The sequence below is a fragment of the Capricornis sumatraensis genome, chromosome 21 (assembly GCF_032405125.1).
Source record: "Capricornis sumatraensis isolate serow.1 chromosome 21, serow.2, whole genome shotgun sequence".
In the NCBI taxonomy this organism is placed as follows: Eukaryota; Metazoa; Chordata; class Mammalia; order Artiodactyla; family Bovidae; genus Capricornis; species Capricornis sumatraensis.
Window position 1 is genome coordinate 15511885 of NC_091089.1, and position 18533 is coordinate 15530417.

An 18533-nucleotide genomic window follows, 5' to 3' on the forward strand; every position below is an offset into this window, starting at 1 on the left:
TGGGGTACATGTGTCTCTTTCAATTCTGTTTTCCTTAGTGTGTATGCTCAGCATTGGGATTGCTGGGTCATAAGGTAGTTCTATTTCCAGTTTTTTAAGGAATCTCCATACTGTTCTCCATAGTGGCTGTACTAATTTGCATTCCCACCAACAGTGTAAGAGGGTTCCCTTTTCTCCACATCCTCTCTAGCATTTATTGCTTGTAGACTTTTGGATCGCAGCCATTCTGACTGGTGTGAAATGGTAACTCATTGTGGTCTTGATATGCATTTCTCTGATAATGAATGATGTTGAGCATCTTTTCATGTGTTTGTTAGCCATCCGTATGTCTTCTTTGGAGAAATGTCTATTTAGTTCTTTGGCCCATTTTTTGATTGTGTCGTTTATTTTTCTGGAGTTGAGCTGCAGGAGTTGCTTGTATATTTTTGAGATTAATTCTTTGTCAGTTGCTTCATTTGCTATTGTTTTCTCCCATTCAGAAGGCTGTCTTTTCACCTTACTTATAGTTTCCTTTGTTGTACAGAAGCTTTTAATTTTAATTAGATCCCATTTGTTTATTTTTGCTTTTATTTCCAAAAGGAACACATTTGAGTTAGTTCTAACGAGGTAGATGAACCTAGAGCTTGTTATACAGAGAGAAGTAAGTCAGAAAGAGGAAGATAAATATCATATACTAATGCATATGTATGGAATCTAGAAAGATGGTACTGATGAAGTTATTTGCAGGGCAGCAATTGAGACACAGACATAGAGAACAAACTTATGGACAAGAAGGTAGGGGAGGAAGGAGTGTGCAATGTATAGAGAGAGGAACATGGAAACTTACATTACAATATGTACTTCTTGCCAGAAGAGGGATGTATTATGGGGTGGGAGAAATAGTTGAAAGGGATTAAGGTGTATATACCTCCAATTATACAATCAATAGTCATGGGTATGTAGTATTAGTATATAGGAATATAGTCAAAAATATTGTCACAATTTGTATGGGGAAAGGTGGCTAAGAGACTCATCATGATCATTTCATAATGTATGCAAATAGGATACTGTTATGATAGTATGCATGAACATAACATAAAACTGCAGGTTGACTATTTTGACCTAAAATCTACTTTACAGTTGCAAAGTTATGTAATAACTAAACTGTTTTTATAATTACTATTTAACAGTTTTCAGACAATATCTTAATGAAAGCTTGATTTGATTTAGTGTCTGTGATGCTGAACATACACACTAGCTAATTAAAATTATATGTGCTCAACATAAACAATATACTAATTCTGAAATTTCTGTAGATTTGGGTGTCCTTAAGGAAAGCATTGTGTCTGTAACAGAAACATTTCTCAACCTTTTCTTTGTTTGTTCAATGATTATATGTGGGCCGTTAGTGTGAAGTCAAATGACTTGTATTTATACTTTGCCTTTTTTCAGTTAATTTATTTGTAAAGATATATTTTGCATTATATTGACTCCTAATAAGCACACTTATATAAACAATGAGAGTAAGAAAAAACAAAAATCATAGTAAAATTTGACTGATTGCTAATGAATGCAACTTGTGGTATAAAATTACTTTAAGCAAAACTTAAAAGAGCTAAAAATTTACATTTACCAATTCATGCCATTTTAAAAAAAGAAAAAGTGTTAATTATTCAGTATGACCTACTTTTTCCAACTCCATGGTCCATAGCCCCTCAGGCTCCTCTGCCCAAGGGATTCTCCAGGCAAGAATATTGGAATGGATTATCATTGCCTCCTATGGGGGATCTTACTGACCCAGGGATTGACCTCAGGTCTCCTGCATTGCATGCAGATTTTTTTTTTTTTTTTTAACCATATAAGCAACCAGGGAAACCTGCATAAATTATCTTACTCGAGGTTGCATTTACAACTGTAATATACTTAATGTTTGTAATCTTTCAGTGTTATTTCAATTTATCATGTGTCATATATTTAGAAATATTTAGAACTGCAAACCAAATTCACGTTTATTTGACAGTGAAGTCAGAACTTTAACAATTGCTTTCTAATTTATGACCTCTTCAAAGGGAATCTTTGTTATTAGCAATGGCTGAGTCTAATAGCTTATTCTAAAAAATAACAAGGAGAGATAAGTGAACAATGAAAATAAATAGAGGAAGACAATAGAATGGAAAAGATCAGAGATTTCTTCAAGAAAAGTAAAGATAACAAGGGAACATTTCATGCAAAGATGGGCACAATAAAGGACAGAAACAGTATGAACCTATCAGAAGCAGAAGATATTAAGAAGAGATGGCAAGAATACACAGAGGAACTGTACAAAAAATACTTAATGACATGGATAACCATGATAGTGTGGTCACTCACATAGAGCCAGTCATTTTGGAGTGTGAAATCAAGTGAGCCTTAGGAAGAATTACTAAGAAAAAAGATAGTGAAAGTGATGGAATTCCAGCTGAGCTATTTCAAATCCTAAAAGATTATGCTATGAAAGTGCTACACTCAATATACTGTCAAATTTCAAAAACTCAGCAGTGGCCACACAACTGGAAAATTTCAGTATTCCTTTCAATCCCAAAGAAGGGAAGTGCCAAAGAATGTTCAGACTTCCACACTTTTGTACTCACTTCACATGCTAGTAAAGTAATGCTCAAAATCCTTCAAGATATTCTTCAACAATACACGTACTGAGAAGTTTCAGATATACAAAGTGAATTTGGAAAAGGCAGAGGAACCAGAGATAAAATTGCCAGCATCTGTTGGATCATAGAAAAAACAAAGAAATTTCAGAAAAACATTTACTTCTGCTTCACTGACTACAAGAAAGCCTTTGACTATGTGGGTCACAAGAAACTATGGAAGATTTTCAAGAGATGAGACTACCAGAACACTTTACCTACCTCCTGAGAAACCTGTATGTAGGTCAAGAAGCAACAGCTAGAGCTGGATACAGAACAACTGACTGTTTCAAAATTGGGAGAGCAGTACATCAAGGCTATATATAGTCACCCTGCTTATTTAACTTCAATACAGAAAACATTGTGTGAAATGCCTAGGTGGATGAAGCATTATTTGGAATCAAGTTTGGCAGGAGAAATATCAATAACCTCAGATATGCAGATGACAGCACTCTAATGACAGAGAGTGAAGAGGAATTAAAGAGACTCTTGATGAAGGTGAAAGAGAAGAGTGAAAAAAAAGCAGGCTTAAGTAACAATATTAAAAAAAAAAAAACTAAGATGATGGCATCCAGTCCTATCACTTCGTGGCAAATAGATGGGGAATGAATGAAAATTTTTCATACTGTTCATGGGGTTCTCAAGCAAGAATACTGAAGTGGTTTGCCATCCCCTTCTCAAGTGACCCACCTAGACAGCATATTAAAATGCAGAGGCATTACTTTGCCAAAAAAGTTCCATCTAGTCAAACCAATCGTTTTTCCAGTAGTCATGTACAGATCTAAGAGTTAGACTATAAAGAAAGTTGAGCACCAAAGAATTGATGCTTTTGAACTGTGGTGTTACAGAAGACTCTTGAAAGTCCTTTGGACTGCAAGGAGATCCAACCAATCCATCCTAAAAGAAATCAGTCCTGAATAATCATTGGAAGGACTGATGCTGAAGCTGAAACTCTGACAATCTGGCCACCTGATGCGAAGAACTGACACATTGGAAAAGACTCTGAGGCTAGGAAAGATTGAAGGCGGGAGGAAAGGTGATAACAGAGGATGAGATGGTTGGATGGCATCACTGACTTAATGGACATGAGTTTGAGTAAACTCTGGGAGTTGGTGATGGAGAGGGAAGCCTGCCCATGGGTCATAAAGAGTCAGACATGACTGAGTGACTAAACTGACTGAGCTAAACTAAATGGAAACAGTGGCAGACTTGATTTTCTTGGGCTCCAAAAATCACTGCAGATGATGACCACAGCTATGAAATTGATAGATGCCTGCTCCTTGGAAGAAAAGCTGTAACAAACCTAAAGAGCATTTTAAGAAGCAGAGATGTTACTTTCATGACAAAATCCATATAGTCAAAGCTTTTCCCCAAGGAATGAGCATCTTTTAATTTCATGACTGCAGTCACCATCCACAGGGATTTTGGAGTCCAAGAAAATCATGTCTGTTGCTGTTTCAATTTCCCCCCCTAATCTATTAGCCATGAAGTGATGCAACCAGATGTCATGATCTTAGATTTTTGAATGATGAGTTATAAGTCAGCTTTTTCACTCTCCTCTTTCACCTTCATTAAGAGCCTTTTAATTTCTCTTCACTTTCTGATATTAGGGTGGTATCATCTGCATATCTGAGATTATTGATATTTCTCCCAGCAATCTTAGTTCTAGCTCGTGATTCATCTAGCCAAGAAATTCACATGATGTACTCTGCATATAAGTTAAATAACCAAGGTTGTGATATACAGATTTGACATACACCTTTCCCAATTTTGATCCAGTTCATTCTTCCATGTCTGGTTCTAACTGTTGCTTCTAGACCTGCATACAGATTTCCCAGGAGGCAAGTAAGATGGTCTGTTATTCCCAACTCATTAAGAATTTTCCAGTTTGTCATGATCCACACAAAGGCTTTAGCATAGTCAGTGAAGCAGAAGTAGATGTTTCTCTGCAATTCTCTTGCTGTTTCTATGATTGAATGCCTGTTGGCAATTTGATCTCTGCTTCCTCTGCCTTTTCCAAATCCACTTTGTATATCTGGAAGTTCTCAATTCACGTATTGTTGAAGCCTAGCTTGAAAGACTTTGAGCATGATCTTGCTAGCATGTGAAATGAGTGCAATTGTGTTGCAGTTTTAACATTCTTCAGCATTTTTCGAGATTAGTATAGAAACCAACCACTTCCTGTCCTGTGGCCACGGCTAATTTTCCAAATTTACTAACGTATTGAGTGCAGCATTTTCACAGCATCATCTTTTACAATTTGAAATAGCTAAGCAGAAATTCCAACGCTTCCACTAGCTTTATTCCTTGTAATACTTCCTAAGGCCCACTTTACTTCACACTCCAATATGTCTGCCGTAGGTTAGTGACCACACCAACGTGGTTATCTGGATCATTGAGATAATTTTGGTATATTTCTTCTGTGTATTCTTGCCACCTCTTCTTAATCTCTTCTGCTTCTGTTAAGTGCATACCATTTCTGTCTTTTATTGTGCCCGTCTTTGCATGAAATATTCCCTTGTATCTCTAATTCTCTTGAAAAGATTTCTTGTCTTTCCCATTCTATTGTTTTCCTCTATATCCTTGCATTGCTCACTTTAAGGAGGATTTCTTATCTTTCCTTGCTATCTTTGGAATGCTGCATTCAGTTGGGTATATATTTCTTTTTCCCTTTGTCTTTCACTTCCTTTCTCAGCTATTTGTAAGGCCTCCTCAGACAACCATTTTGCCTTTCTTTTTCCTTGGGATGATTTTGATCACTGTCTCCTGTACAATGTCATGAACCTGTCCATAGTTTTTTAGGCACTCTGTGTACCAGATCTAATCTCTTTAATCTGTTTGTCATTTCTGTTGTAACTTAAGGGATTTGGTTTTGGTCATACTTGAATGGCCTAGTGGTTTTCCATACTTTCTTCAATATAAGTCTGAATTTTGCAATAAGGAGTTCATCTGACCAGAGTCAGCTCCTGGTCTTGCTTTTGCATATTGTATAGAGCTTCTCCATCTTTGGCTGTAAAGAATATAATCAATTTGACTTTTGAATTGACCATCTAGTGATTTGCAAGTGTAACGTCATCCCTTGTGTTGTTGGAAGAAAGTATTTGCCATGACAAGTGTGTTTGCTTTGCAAAACTCTGTTAGACTTTGCCTTACTTCATTTTGCAATCTGAGGCCAAACTTGCCTGATATTCCAGTTACCACTTGTCTTTCTATTTTTTGCATTCTAATCCCCTATGTTGAAAAGGATTTATTTATTTGATATCAGTTCTAGAAGCTCTTATTTTCTTCATAGAACCATTCAACTCCAGCTTCTTTGGCATTAATGGTTGGGGCATATGGGTTATTGTGATGCTGAATGGCTCATTAGAAATGAACCAAAATCATTCTGTCATTTTTGAGATTGTACTCAAGTACTATATTTCTTATTTATTTTGGTTAACAATGATGGCTGCTCCAATTCTTTTAAGGAATTCTTGCCACCAGTAGTAATATAATGGCCATCTGAATTAAATTTGCTTAAGTTGCTCAGTTGTGTCCAACTCTTTGCGACCCCATGGGCTGTAGCCTACCAGGCTCCTCTGTCCATCGGATTTTCCAGGCAATAGTACTGGAATGGATTGCCATTTCCTTCTCCAGAGGATCTTCCCAACCCAGGGATCAAACCCGGGTCTCCCGGATTGTAGACAGACGCTTTACCGTGTGAGCCACCAGGGAAGTCACATTTAGTTTACTGATTCCTAAAATATTGATGTTCACTCTTGCCATCTCGTATTTGACCATTTCAATTTACCTTGATTCATGGGCCTAACATCCCAGATTACTATACAATATTGTTCTTTACAGCATCATATTTTTACTTCACTATTAAGCACATCCAAAACTGGATGCCATTTCTGCTTTGGCTCAGCTTCTTCATTCTTTCTGGAGCTATTTCTCTGTTCTTCCCCAGTAGCATATTGGACACCTACTGACCTTGTGGGCTCATCTTCCAATGTCATATATTTTTGCCTTTTCATGCTCTTCCTGGGGTTCTCAAGACAAGAATACTGAAGAGTTTTTTTTCATTCCCCTCTCTAGGGGATCATCTCTTTTCAGAACTTTCCACCACTATCCATCCTTTTTGGGTGGTCCTGCAAGTCATAGCCAGTAGTTCCATTCAAGTAGACAAGACTGTGATCCATGTGGTCATTTTGTTAGTTTTCTGGGATCACAGTTTTTGTAGTGGAGGCCATGGGATTGCATTTCTTGCTTCTTCTGTCTGCACTCTGATGGATGTGCCTAAGAACCTTATGCAAGCTTTCTAATGGAAGGGACTGGCTCTGGTGGGCAGGGTTCAGAAAATATTTAATCTAATTTTCTATTGATGCATGGGGCTGTGCTCCCTCCTTGTTAGTTGTTTGGACTGAGGCAGCCCAGTCCTGAAGTCTACAGTCTCTATGGTAGGGTTAATGCTGACTTCATCCAAGAGGACTTGTGCCACCATACCACAGCTCCCAGAAGTGTTGCCACCAATGCCCCTGTCCCCGCTGCAGGCCACTGCTGATTCATGCCTCTGCAGGAGATCCTTGAATACTCAGAGGCAGATCTGGTTCTGTCTCACGCTGTAATCACTACTCCTTTCCCTTGGTCCTTGTGCTCACAAGGTTTGTTTGTGCTCTCCAAGAGTTTCTGGCATGTATGTGGATTGATTTAGACATAATTGCACCCCTCCTACCATCTCCTGCAGCTTCTCCTTTGTCCTTGGGTGTGGAGTCTCTCTTTTTTGGTGGGTTCCAATATACTTCTTTTGATGGCTGTTAAGTACATAGTTGCAATTTTTGTGTTCTCATAGGAGAAGATGAACACGCATCCTTCTACTCCCTCTGAGTGGGTATACTAAATTTAATGGTGGTATATGATAGTTCTTAGTTTTTATGGTTTCCCAACCCTAAATATTCACATTTCAATGTTTTGCCAAATGAATAAAATGTTCTATATCTGTTTTTGGTTACTTAAGGCTTTTTTTGAATATGTAACATGACATACAGAAGTGTGCAAAATGAAAAGTACTCCTCATTAACTCATCACACAATAACTACCCATATAACAACCAAACAGCTAAAATATTAAATACTGTCATCATCTCAGAAGCATCCATCATGTCACTAGTAACTGATTTATCTAGAACCTTAAGTTGTCCTTGCTTTCCTTTCCTTGTTTATCTTAATAGTTTAAAACTAAGTGAACAACCATGCTAAGCATTTAGCTTAGTTTTGATCATTGTTAATACTTATATAGATGGAATTGTAAAACATGTTATTCTATATCTGGCCCTTTTCATTCAATATTACCTCTGTGAAATTCACCCACATCATTTCACATAGCTGTAAAAAATTATAAATATTTGCTTCTTTACAATATGGCACTGTACCAATGATCACATATTTTATTGCTATCTATGTTTATAATTTATATGAGAATTTTTCCATGTATATAGACTGATTTTCTTTTTAGTAGATTGGTCTAATTCATTCACATAGTTTTTAAATTATTGCTGTATTTGGACTCATACCTGCTGTCCTGTTTTTGTGTTTATTGTATTTCTCTTTGCCTTTATTCCTATTTTTCCTTCCTCATCCCCTCTCCTCTTTAATGCAATGATAGTCTTTTTCTCAGACAAGTTAGGGCAGTATTTATTATACATTTTTAAGATGTTTTGTTTGTTTTAAAATATTTTTATACGTTTGGGTCAGGAGTGATAATCTCCATTTTAAAATGAAAGTCTCAAAGTGATCTTTTGAGACTTCAAATTTGATCATATCTACACATGTGTTTATGTAACAGAAATACACACATACATAAGCACATATGCACATCCTTCTTTCCGTTTATAAATCTTTAATGATTGTCTTAGTATGGAATGCTAGAACTAATGCTAGAACCACAGACTGTTTTTTTTTTTGTTGTTTTGTTTTTTTGTTTTTAATAACACTTTGTTTCTTACACTTCTGGAGGCTATAAGTCTACAATTGGAGTTCCAGCATGGTTGGTTTCCTGATGGTAGTGTCATCCTGATTTACTAATGATCTTTTTCCCCCCTGCTTTGACCTCATGTCACAGAAAAAGAGTTAGGTAGTTCTTTGACTGCTTCTTGTAAAGGTAATAATCCCATTAATGAGTGCTCTACCCTCATGACTAAATCACCTCCCAAAGGCCTTACCTCTAGATACTATCTTTGGAATCATCATTTCAATATATAAATTTAGGAGTGAGGCACATTCAGCCCATTGCCTTGACTTTCTTTAGAGTTTAGAAGAGAAATTAATGTATTCTGCTAAACTGTACATGGGTTGTGTTTTTCATCCTATTAAACATCATCAGACACTGCTCTGTTCCCTTCGCTCTCTCTGCCATTAAGCAATTCTGTCTTTCATTTTATGTTGTCAGTGCCTTTTCTTGCCCATAGTGTTCCTTTAAAAATGGTCAATGAGCTTAATTATGACTTGATTCATCTCATTTTCTAACTTAATTTTCTATTTTGCTTAGTTAACATCCATTCTTGCCTCAGAACTCATCACAAGTATTACTTCTTCAAGGATATATTCCTTGACACTCCACTTCTCCATGAGTTACTATGAATGTAATTCTTTTCATGATTGCTTTTGCCTTTGAGATCCCAGAGTCTTGCCAAGTAATGGATCTTTGAATAAATTAAATTTGATTTGTTAAATAAATTTAGACATTTTATTTATAGTCCTCAAAAGAAATTTAATGACTCAGTTGTGGGAGTATTTCATAGATCTAGAGGTGATGATCATGAAGAAACCACAAAGGACTCAGTATATGAAATATATTCATTAGAGGATCATGAGCCCTTTGTCAAAGTCAATTTACTTTTTATCCTTCCACAATTTTAATATGGTTATTTATCTAGTTTCTAAGTCTATAGCATTATATACTACACATGTCAGTGGAATGATATACCATGAAAATAGTCACTCTCAAATCACCACAGTAATAGTTCCAAAGGTAAGAGATGATGAGTTGCAAATTTCCAATGTTTGGGGTCTATAGTATGGAGGATAAACCATATATATTATAGGAATGTTTCAGAAAGTTTTTCATTGTAAGAAAAATATCTCTGCTCTCTTGGGCTCAGACAATTCCATGTTTTTCTCTTAAAGTTGTATTTTCCTCTTCTGAACTAATCTGCAAAGAACAGGAACAATAAATTAAGTGATAATGAAAGGTCAATATTCTCCCTGCTGGGGATCAGAAAGCACAAGAGCAATAATTCTTTGTCCTGGTCCCCAGACACTATAATATTACTAAATATCATCAGAAAAAGTGAAAATTAAAACACATATTTACTTTCATAGCACATGTGCACACTATCTAACTGGCTGTCTCATATCTTATATTGAGTTTGTTTTAAAAACAAACAAATCATTGTTGTTGATCATAAAATAGTGTAACAGTTTGTAAACCAAAGCACAAGATCCAAGTATTTAAATAATAACTTTTCCTTCAGGGGTGTTGCTTTGAATAGACATCATTTCAGTGTTGAAATTAGGAATATTATTTAGTGAACCAACACAAATACACAAGAAATGTTCGTTCTTAAAGAATTTGACTTCTGTAAATAAAAGAGATGAACTACGTGCTTGGTTTGGAGAAATGCATCTATTTTACAAAATAGTGTGTACTAAAGATTTTTTTGTTCTCCTCCTTGTATATAGTCACCTGACTTTGGAGCTTATATGGTAGAATTTCTAAAATATTTATAAAACCATTAACAAGATCATATTGTAGCATCTTCATGTGATTTATTTTTTTCAGGATTATTTGTTTATATCAGATCACTTAACCTTTGAGGATCAGAGTTTCTTTAGATACAAAATATCTGTCTTATTAAAATGTAGTATTGTGCGGAGTACTGATTCCGATAGTGTATGTGACTGACTTTATCAAAAGTCCTTATTTAAAAATTACTGAATGTGCTTCAAGATGGTGGCATAGAAGGATGTGCATGCATCTCCTTCAGCAAAAGCACAAAAATCACAGCTAGCTGTTTAATAGCCAGCAGCCAAAAGATGCTAGAACCCACAAAAGCAGATACTCAATGTCCAAAGTCAAAGAAGCCACAACAAGATGGTAAGAAGTGTGAAATCACAATAAAATCAAACCTCATACCCACCAGGTGTGTGACCCACAGACTAGAAAAAAATACTACCAAAGTAGCTCTCCTACATTTGTGAAGGTTCATAGTCCCACATCAGGCTTCTCAGCCTGGAAATCTGGCAAAAAAAAAAAAAAAAAAAAAAAAAAAAAGGAAAATTCCAGGGAATCGGACCTTGAAGTTGAGTGGAGTTTGATTGCAAAAATTCCATAGGACTGGGGGAAACAGAGACTCCATTGTTGGAGAGCACAAGCAAAACCTTGAGTGCACTGTGACCTGGGGAGTTGTGGGGAACAGTGTCCCCACAGGAGACTGAACCAGACCTACCTGCTAGTGTTGGAGGGTCTCCTGTCAAAGTGTGGGTCAGCAGTGGCTCACCACAATGACAGGGGCCCTTGCAGGAGCACTCCTGGAAGTTGCCCCTTGGTGTAAGTCCTCTTGGATGGTTACCATTAACCATACCATAGAGCCGGTAGACCCCAGAGGTGGGTCACCTCAAGCCAAACAACTAACAGGGAGAGAGAGCAACCCAAATCATCAATACATAATTAGATTAAAGCTTTACTGACACAGCTCTGACTACCAGAGCAAGACATAATGTTTTCAAATCATCAGACTGCCCCACCAGGAAGCTTACATAAGTCTCTTAGCCTCATCCACCAGAAGACATTCAGAAGAAGCTAGGATAATGACAATCCCACAGCAGCTAGAATGAAAACCACGTTACAGAAAGTTAATCAAGATGAAAAAACAGTGGATTTTGTCCCAGATGAAGGGACAAGGTAAAACCCTAGAAAAACAACTATATGAAGTGGAGATAGGGAATCCCCCCCAAAAAAAAGACTAATGATAGTGAACATGATCCAGGATCTCAGAAAAACAGAGAACATGCATGAAATGTTTACCAAGACTTAGAAGAACTAAAGAACAAACAGAGAAGGATACTACACTAGAAGAAATTGATAGCAGAGTAACTGAGGCAGAACAAATATGTGACCTGAAGGACAGAAAGATGGAAAACACTGGTACAGAAGAGATTATAGGAAAAAAAGGAAGGAGAAAAAAAAAATGAAGACAGCCTAAGAGATATCTGGGACAACATTAAATGCACCAATATTCATATTATAGGGTTTCCAGAAGGAGAAGAAAGAAAGAACCCAAGAAAATATTTTAAGACACAGTAGATGCAAACTTCCCTAACATGTGGAAGGAAATAGTCAATAAATCCTTGAAGTGCAGAGAGTCACAGGCAGGGTAAACCCAAGGAGTAACACACAGAAACACATGTTAATCAAATTGACAAAAAAAAAAAAAAAAAAAAAAAAAGATAAAATATTCAAAGCAAAAAGCAAAAAATGACAAATGGCACACAAAGGAGCACCTATAAGGTTGTCAGCTGATTTTTCAACAAACTCAACAAGCCAGAAGGGAATGGCATGATATATTTAAAGTGATGAAAGGGAGAACCTACAATCAAGAATACTCGATCCAACAAGACTCTTGTTAAAATCTGAAGGAGAAATCAAAAGCTTTCCAAACAAGCAAGAGTTAAGAGAATTCAACAGCACCAAACCAGCTTTACAACAAACATTAAGGAACTTCTTTAGGCAGGAAACAAGAGAAGGGAAAGACCTACACAAAATAAAACCAAAACCCAAAATTAAGAAAATAGTAATATTAATAGAATAATACATATTGATAATCGTCATATATAATGGATTAAATGCACCGACCAAAGACATAGACTGGATGGGCAGATGAAAAAATGTGCATAAATACACATCTCTTTTTTTCTCAGGTATTTTTAAAGCCTCCTCAGAAGACCATTTTGACTTTTTGCATTTCTTTTTCCTGGGGGTGGTCTTGATCACTGCCTTCTGTACAATGCAATGGATGTCTGTTCATAGTTCTTCAAGCAATCTGTCTATCAGATCCAACCACTGAAACCTATTTGTCACTTCCACTGTATAATCATAAGGGATTTGATTTAGGTCATACCTAGATGGTGTAGGAGTTTTTCCTACTTTCTTCAACTTAAATCTGAATTTAGCAATGAGTTCATGATCTGAGCCACAGTCAGCTCCCAGTCTTGTTTTTGCTGACTGTATAGAGCTTCTCCATCTTTGGCCATGAAGAATATACTCAATCTGATTTCTGTGTTGACCATCTGGTGATGTCCATGTGTAGAGTCTTTTTTGATATTGGAAGAGGGTGTTTGCTATGACCAGTGCGTTCTCTTGGAAAAACTCTGTTGGTCTTTGTGCTGCTTCATTTTACACTCTAAGGCCAAATTTGCCTGTTACTCCAGGTATCTCTTGAGTTCTTACTTTGCATTCCAGTCCCCTATAACACTTTTTTTGATATTAGTTCTAGAAGGTCCTGTAGGTCTTTGTAGAACCATTCAACTTCAGCTTCTTCAGCATTATTGGTTGGGGCCTAGACTTGGATTGCTCTGATATTGAATGGTTTGCCTTGGAAATGAACAGACATCATTCTGTCATTTTTGACATTGCCTCCAAGTACTGAATTTCAGACTCTTGTTTACTATAAGGGCTATTTCATTTCTTCTAAGGAATTTTTGCCAACAGTATTAGGCATAGTGGCCATCTGAGTTTTTTACCTATTCATCTGAGTTAAATTCGCCCATTTTAGCTCACTGATTTCCAAAATGTCAATATTTACACTTGACATCTCCTGTTTGACCATGTCCAATTTGCCTTGATTCATGGGCCTAACATTCCAGGTTCCTATGTAATACTGCTCTTTATAGCATCAGACCTTGCTTCTATCACCAGTCACATCAACAAATGGGCATTGTTTCTGCTTTGGCTCCATCTCTTAATTCTTTCTGGAATTATTCCTCCACTCTTCTCCAGTAGCATAATAGACACCTACCGATCTGGGAAGTTCATCTTTCAGTGTCATTTATTTTTGCCTTTTCATACTCTTGATGGGGTTCTCAAGGCAAGAATACTGAAATGGCTTGCCATTCCCTTCTCCAATGTACCATGTTTTGCCAGAATTCTCCACCATTATCCATCCATCTTGGGGGCCCTATATGGCATGACTCATAGCTTCATTGAGTTAGACAAGGCTGTGGTCATTGTGATCTGTTTTCTGTGATTGCGGTTTTCATTGTGTCTGCCCTCTGATAGATAAGGATAAGAGGCTTATGCATGCTTCTGGGTGGGAGGTTTAAGGAAGCTTCCTGATGGGAGCTGAATACAAAGGAGAAAAGGAAAGATATATTCATTTGAATGCAGAGTTTCAAAGAATAGCAAGGAGAGATAGAAAGTGGTTATCAGTGATGAATGTAAATTAATAGAGAAAAGCAATAGAATGAGAAAGACTAGAGATCTCTTCACATTCCAAGATGTCTAGCTCTAGATTAGTGATCACATCATCATGATTATCTGGGTTCTGAAGATCTTTTTTGTACAGTTTTTCCGTGTATTCTTGCCACCTCTTCTTAATATCTTCTCCTTCTGTTAGGTCCATAACATTTCTGTCTTTCTTCGAGCCCATCTTTGCATGAAATATTCCCTTGCTATCTCTAATTTTCTTGAAGAGATCTCTAATCTTTCCCATTTTGTTATTTTCCTCTATTTCTTTGCACTGATCGCTGAAGAAGGCTTTCTTATCTCTTCTTGCTATTCTCTGGAACTCTGCATTCAAATGCTTATATCTTTCCTTTCCTTCTTTGCTTTTCATCTCTCTTCTTTTCACAGCTATTTGTAAGGCCTCTCCAGACAGCCATTTTGTTTTTTGCATTTCTTTTCCATGGAGATGGCCTTGATCCCTGTCTCCTGTACAATGTCACGAACCTCATTCCATAGTTCATCAGGTACTCTATCTATCAGATCTAGGACCTTAAATCTATTTCTCACTTCCACTGTATAATCATAAGGGATTTGATTTAGGTCATACCTGAATGGTCTATCGGTTTTCCCTACTTTCTTAAACTTGAGTCTGAATTTGGTAATAAGGAGTTCGTGATCTGAGCCACAGTCAGCTCCTGGTCTTATTTCTGTTGACTGTATAGAGCTTCTCCATCTTTATGATGTGATCACTAATCTAGAGCCAGACATCTTGGAATGTGAAGTCAAGTGGGCCTTTGAAAGCATCACTACAAACAAAGCTAGTGAGGGTGATGGAATTCCAGTTGAGCTGTTTCAAGTCCTGAAAGATGATGCTGTGAAAGTGTTGCACTCAATATGCCAGCAAATTTGGAAAACTCAGTAGTGGCCACAGGACTGGAAAAGGTCAGTTTGCATTCCAATTCCAAGGAAAGGCAATGCCAAAGAATGCTCAAAGTACCACACAATTGCACTCATCTCACATGCTAGTAAAGTAATGTTCAAAATTCTCCAAGCCAGGCTTTAGCAATATGTGAACCGCGAACTCCCTGATGTTCAAGCTGGTTTCAGAAAAGGCAGAGGAACCAGAGATCAAATTGCCAACATCCTCTGGATCATGGAAAAAGCAGGATAATTCCAGAAACAGATCTATTTCTGCTTTATTGACTATGCCAAAGCCTTTGACTGTTTGGATCACAATAAACTGTGGAAAATTCTGAAAGAGATGGGAATACCAGACCACCTGACCTGCCTCTTGAGAAATCTATAAGCAGGTCAGGAAGCAATAGCTAGAACTGGAAATGGAACAATAGACTGGTTCCAAATAGGAAAAGGAGTACATCAAGGCTGTATATTGTCACTCTGTTTATTTAACTTCTATGCAGAATACATCATGAGAAACGCTAGAGTGGAAGAGACACAAGCTGGAATCAAGATTGCTAGGAGAAATATCAATCACCTCAGATATGCAGATGACACCACCCCTATGGCAGAAAGTGAAGAGGAGCTAAAAAGCCTCGTGGTGCAAGTGAAAGAGGAGAGTGAAAAAGTTGGATTGAAGCTCAACATTCAGAAAACAAAGATCATGGCATCTGGTCCCATCACTTCATGGCAAATAGATGGGGAAACAGTAGAAACAGTGTCAGACTTTATTTTGGGGGGCTCCAAAATCACTGCAGGTGGTGACTGCAGCCATGAAATTAAAAGACACTTACTCCTTCGAAGAAAAGTTATGACCAACCTAGATAGTATATTCAAAAGCAGAGGCATTACTTTGCCGACTAAGGTCCATCTAGTCAAGGCTATGGTTTTTCCAGTAGTCATGTATGGATGTGAGAGTTGGACTGTGAAGAAGGCTGAGTGCCAAAGAATTGATGCTTTTGAACTGTGGTGTTGGAGAAGACTCTTGAGGGTCCCTTGGACTGCAAGGAGCTCCAACCAGTCCATTCTGAAGGAGATCAGCCCTGGGATTTCTTTGGAAGGAATGATGCTGAAGCTGAAACTCCAGTACTTTGGCCACCTCATGTGAAGAGTTGACTCATTGGAAAAGACTCAGATGCTGGGAGGGATTGGGGGCAGGAGGAGAAGGGGACGACAGAGGATGAGATGGCTGGCTGGCATCACGGACTGGATGGATGTGAGTCTAAGTGAAGTCCGGGAGATGGTGATGGACAGGGAGGCCTGGTGTGCTGCGATTCACGGGGTCGCAAAGAGTCAGACACGACTGAGCGACTGAACTGAACTGAACTGAGAGATCTCTTCAAGAAAATTAGTAATACCAAGTGAACATTTTTGGAGAACTTTGAGCAAAGATGGGCACAAAAAAGGACAGAAATGGTGTGGACCTAATGGAAGCAGGAAATATTAATAAGTGGTGGCAAGACTACACAGAAAACTATACAAAAAGGTTGTTCATTACCCAGATAACCATGATGGTGTGATCACTCACATAGAGCTAGACATCCTGGGAAGGTAAATCATGTGGACCTTAGGAAGTATCACTATGAACAGAGCTAGTGGAGGTGATAGAATTCCAGTTGAGCTATTTCTAATCTTAAAAGATGATGCTGTGAAAGTGCTGTACTCAACAGCCAGCAAATTTGGAAAACTCAGCAGTGGCCACAAGACTGGGAAATGTCAGATTTCATTCCAAACATAAAGAAAGGCAATGCCAGACAGTGTTCAAACTACTACACAGTTGCACTCATCTCACATCCTAGCATGTAATGCTTAAAATTCTCCAAGCCAGGCTTCAACAGTTTGAGAACCAAGAATTTCCAGATGTTCAAACTGGATTTAGAAAAGGCAGAGGAACCAGAGGTCAAACATACAATATTTGTTGGATCACTGAGAAAGCAAGAGAGTTCCATTAAATCATATTTCTCTTTTATTGACTATTCCAAAGCTTTTGACTGTGTGGATTACAACAAACTATGGAAAATTCTTCAAAAGATGGAAATACCAGACCACCTCACCTGCCTCCTGAGAAATCTCTATGCAGGATAAGAAGTAACATTTAGAACTGGACGTGGAACAATAGACTGGTTCCAAATTAGGAAAGGAGTATGTCAAGGCTATATATTGTCACCGTTCTTATTTAACTTGTATGCAGACTACATCGTGTGAAATGCCAAGCTGGATGAAGCACAAGCTGGTATCAAGATTACCAGGAAAATATCAGTAACCACAGATATGCAGATGATACCACCCTTATGGCAGAAAGTAAAGAAGAACTAAAGAACATCTTGATGAAAGTGAAAGAGGAGAGTGAAAATTTGGCTTAAAACTCAACATTCAGAAAACTAAGATCATGACATCCAGTCCCATCACTCCTTGAAAAACAGATGGAGAAAAAATCAAAACAGTGAGAGACTTTATTTTTAGGGGTTCCAAAATCACTGCAGATGGTGAGTGCAGACATGAAATTAAAAGATTCTTGCTCCTTGGAAGAAAAGCTATGACCATCCTAGACATATTAAAAAGCAGAAACATTACTTTGCCAACGAAGATCTGTCTAGTCAAAGCTATGGCTTTTCCAATAATCATGTATGGATGTGAGAGTTGGCCCATAATAAAGCTGAGTGCTGAAGAATTAATGGTTTTGAACTGTGGTGTTTGAGAAAACTCTTGAGAGTCCCTTGAACTGCAAGGAAATCCAACCAGTCAATCCTAAAGAAATCAGTCCTGAATATTCATTGGAAGGACTGATGCTGAAGCTAAAACTCCAGTACTTTGGCCACCTGATGCAAAGAACTGACTCACTGGAAAAAATCGTGATGCTGGGAAAGATTGAAGACAGTAGAAGAAGGGGATGACAGATGATGAGATGGTTGGATGGTATCTTTGGCTCAGTAGACATGAATTTGTGCAAGCTCTGGTATTTGGTGATGGACAGGGAAGTCTGACATGCTGCAATCCATGTGGTCACAAAGAGTTGAATATGACTGAGCAACTGAACTGAACTGATATGCACTTACCACACAACTCTACTTAACTCCTGAAAGGGAAAATGAAAACGTTAGTTGATAAGTCATGTCCAACTCTGTGATCCCATGGACTACAGGTGGCCAGGTTCCTCTGTCCATGGAATTCTCCAGACAAGAATACACAAGTGTGTAGCCATTCCCTTCTCCAGAGGATCTTCCCATCCAGGGATCAAAAACTGGTGTCCTGCATTGCAGGCAGGTTCTTTACTGTTTTAGCCACTCCCCAAATTGCATGTAATTATTTTCCATTGTTAAGTTTATATTGTGGCCATTATGGCATACTATTTTCAGTTCAGTTCATTTCAGTCCCTCAGTCATGTCTGACTCTTTGTGACACAATGGACTGCAGCACGCCACCTTCCCTGTCCATTAC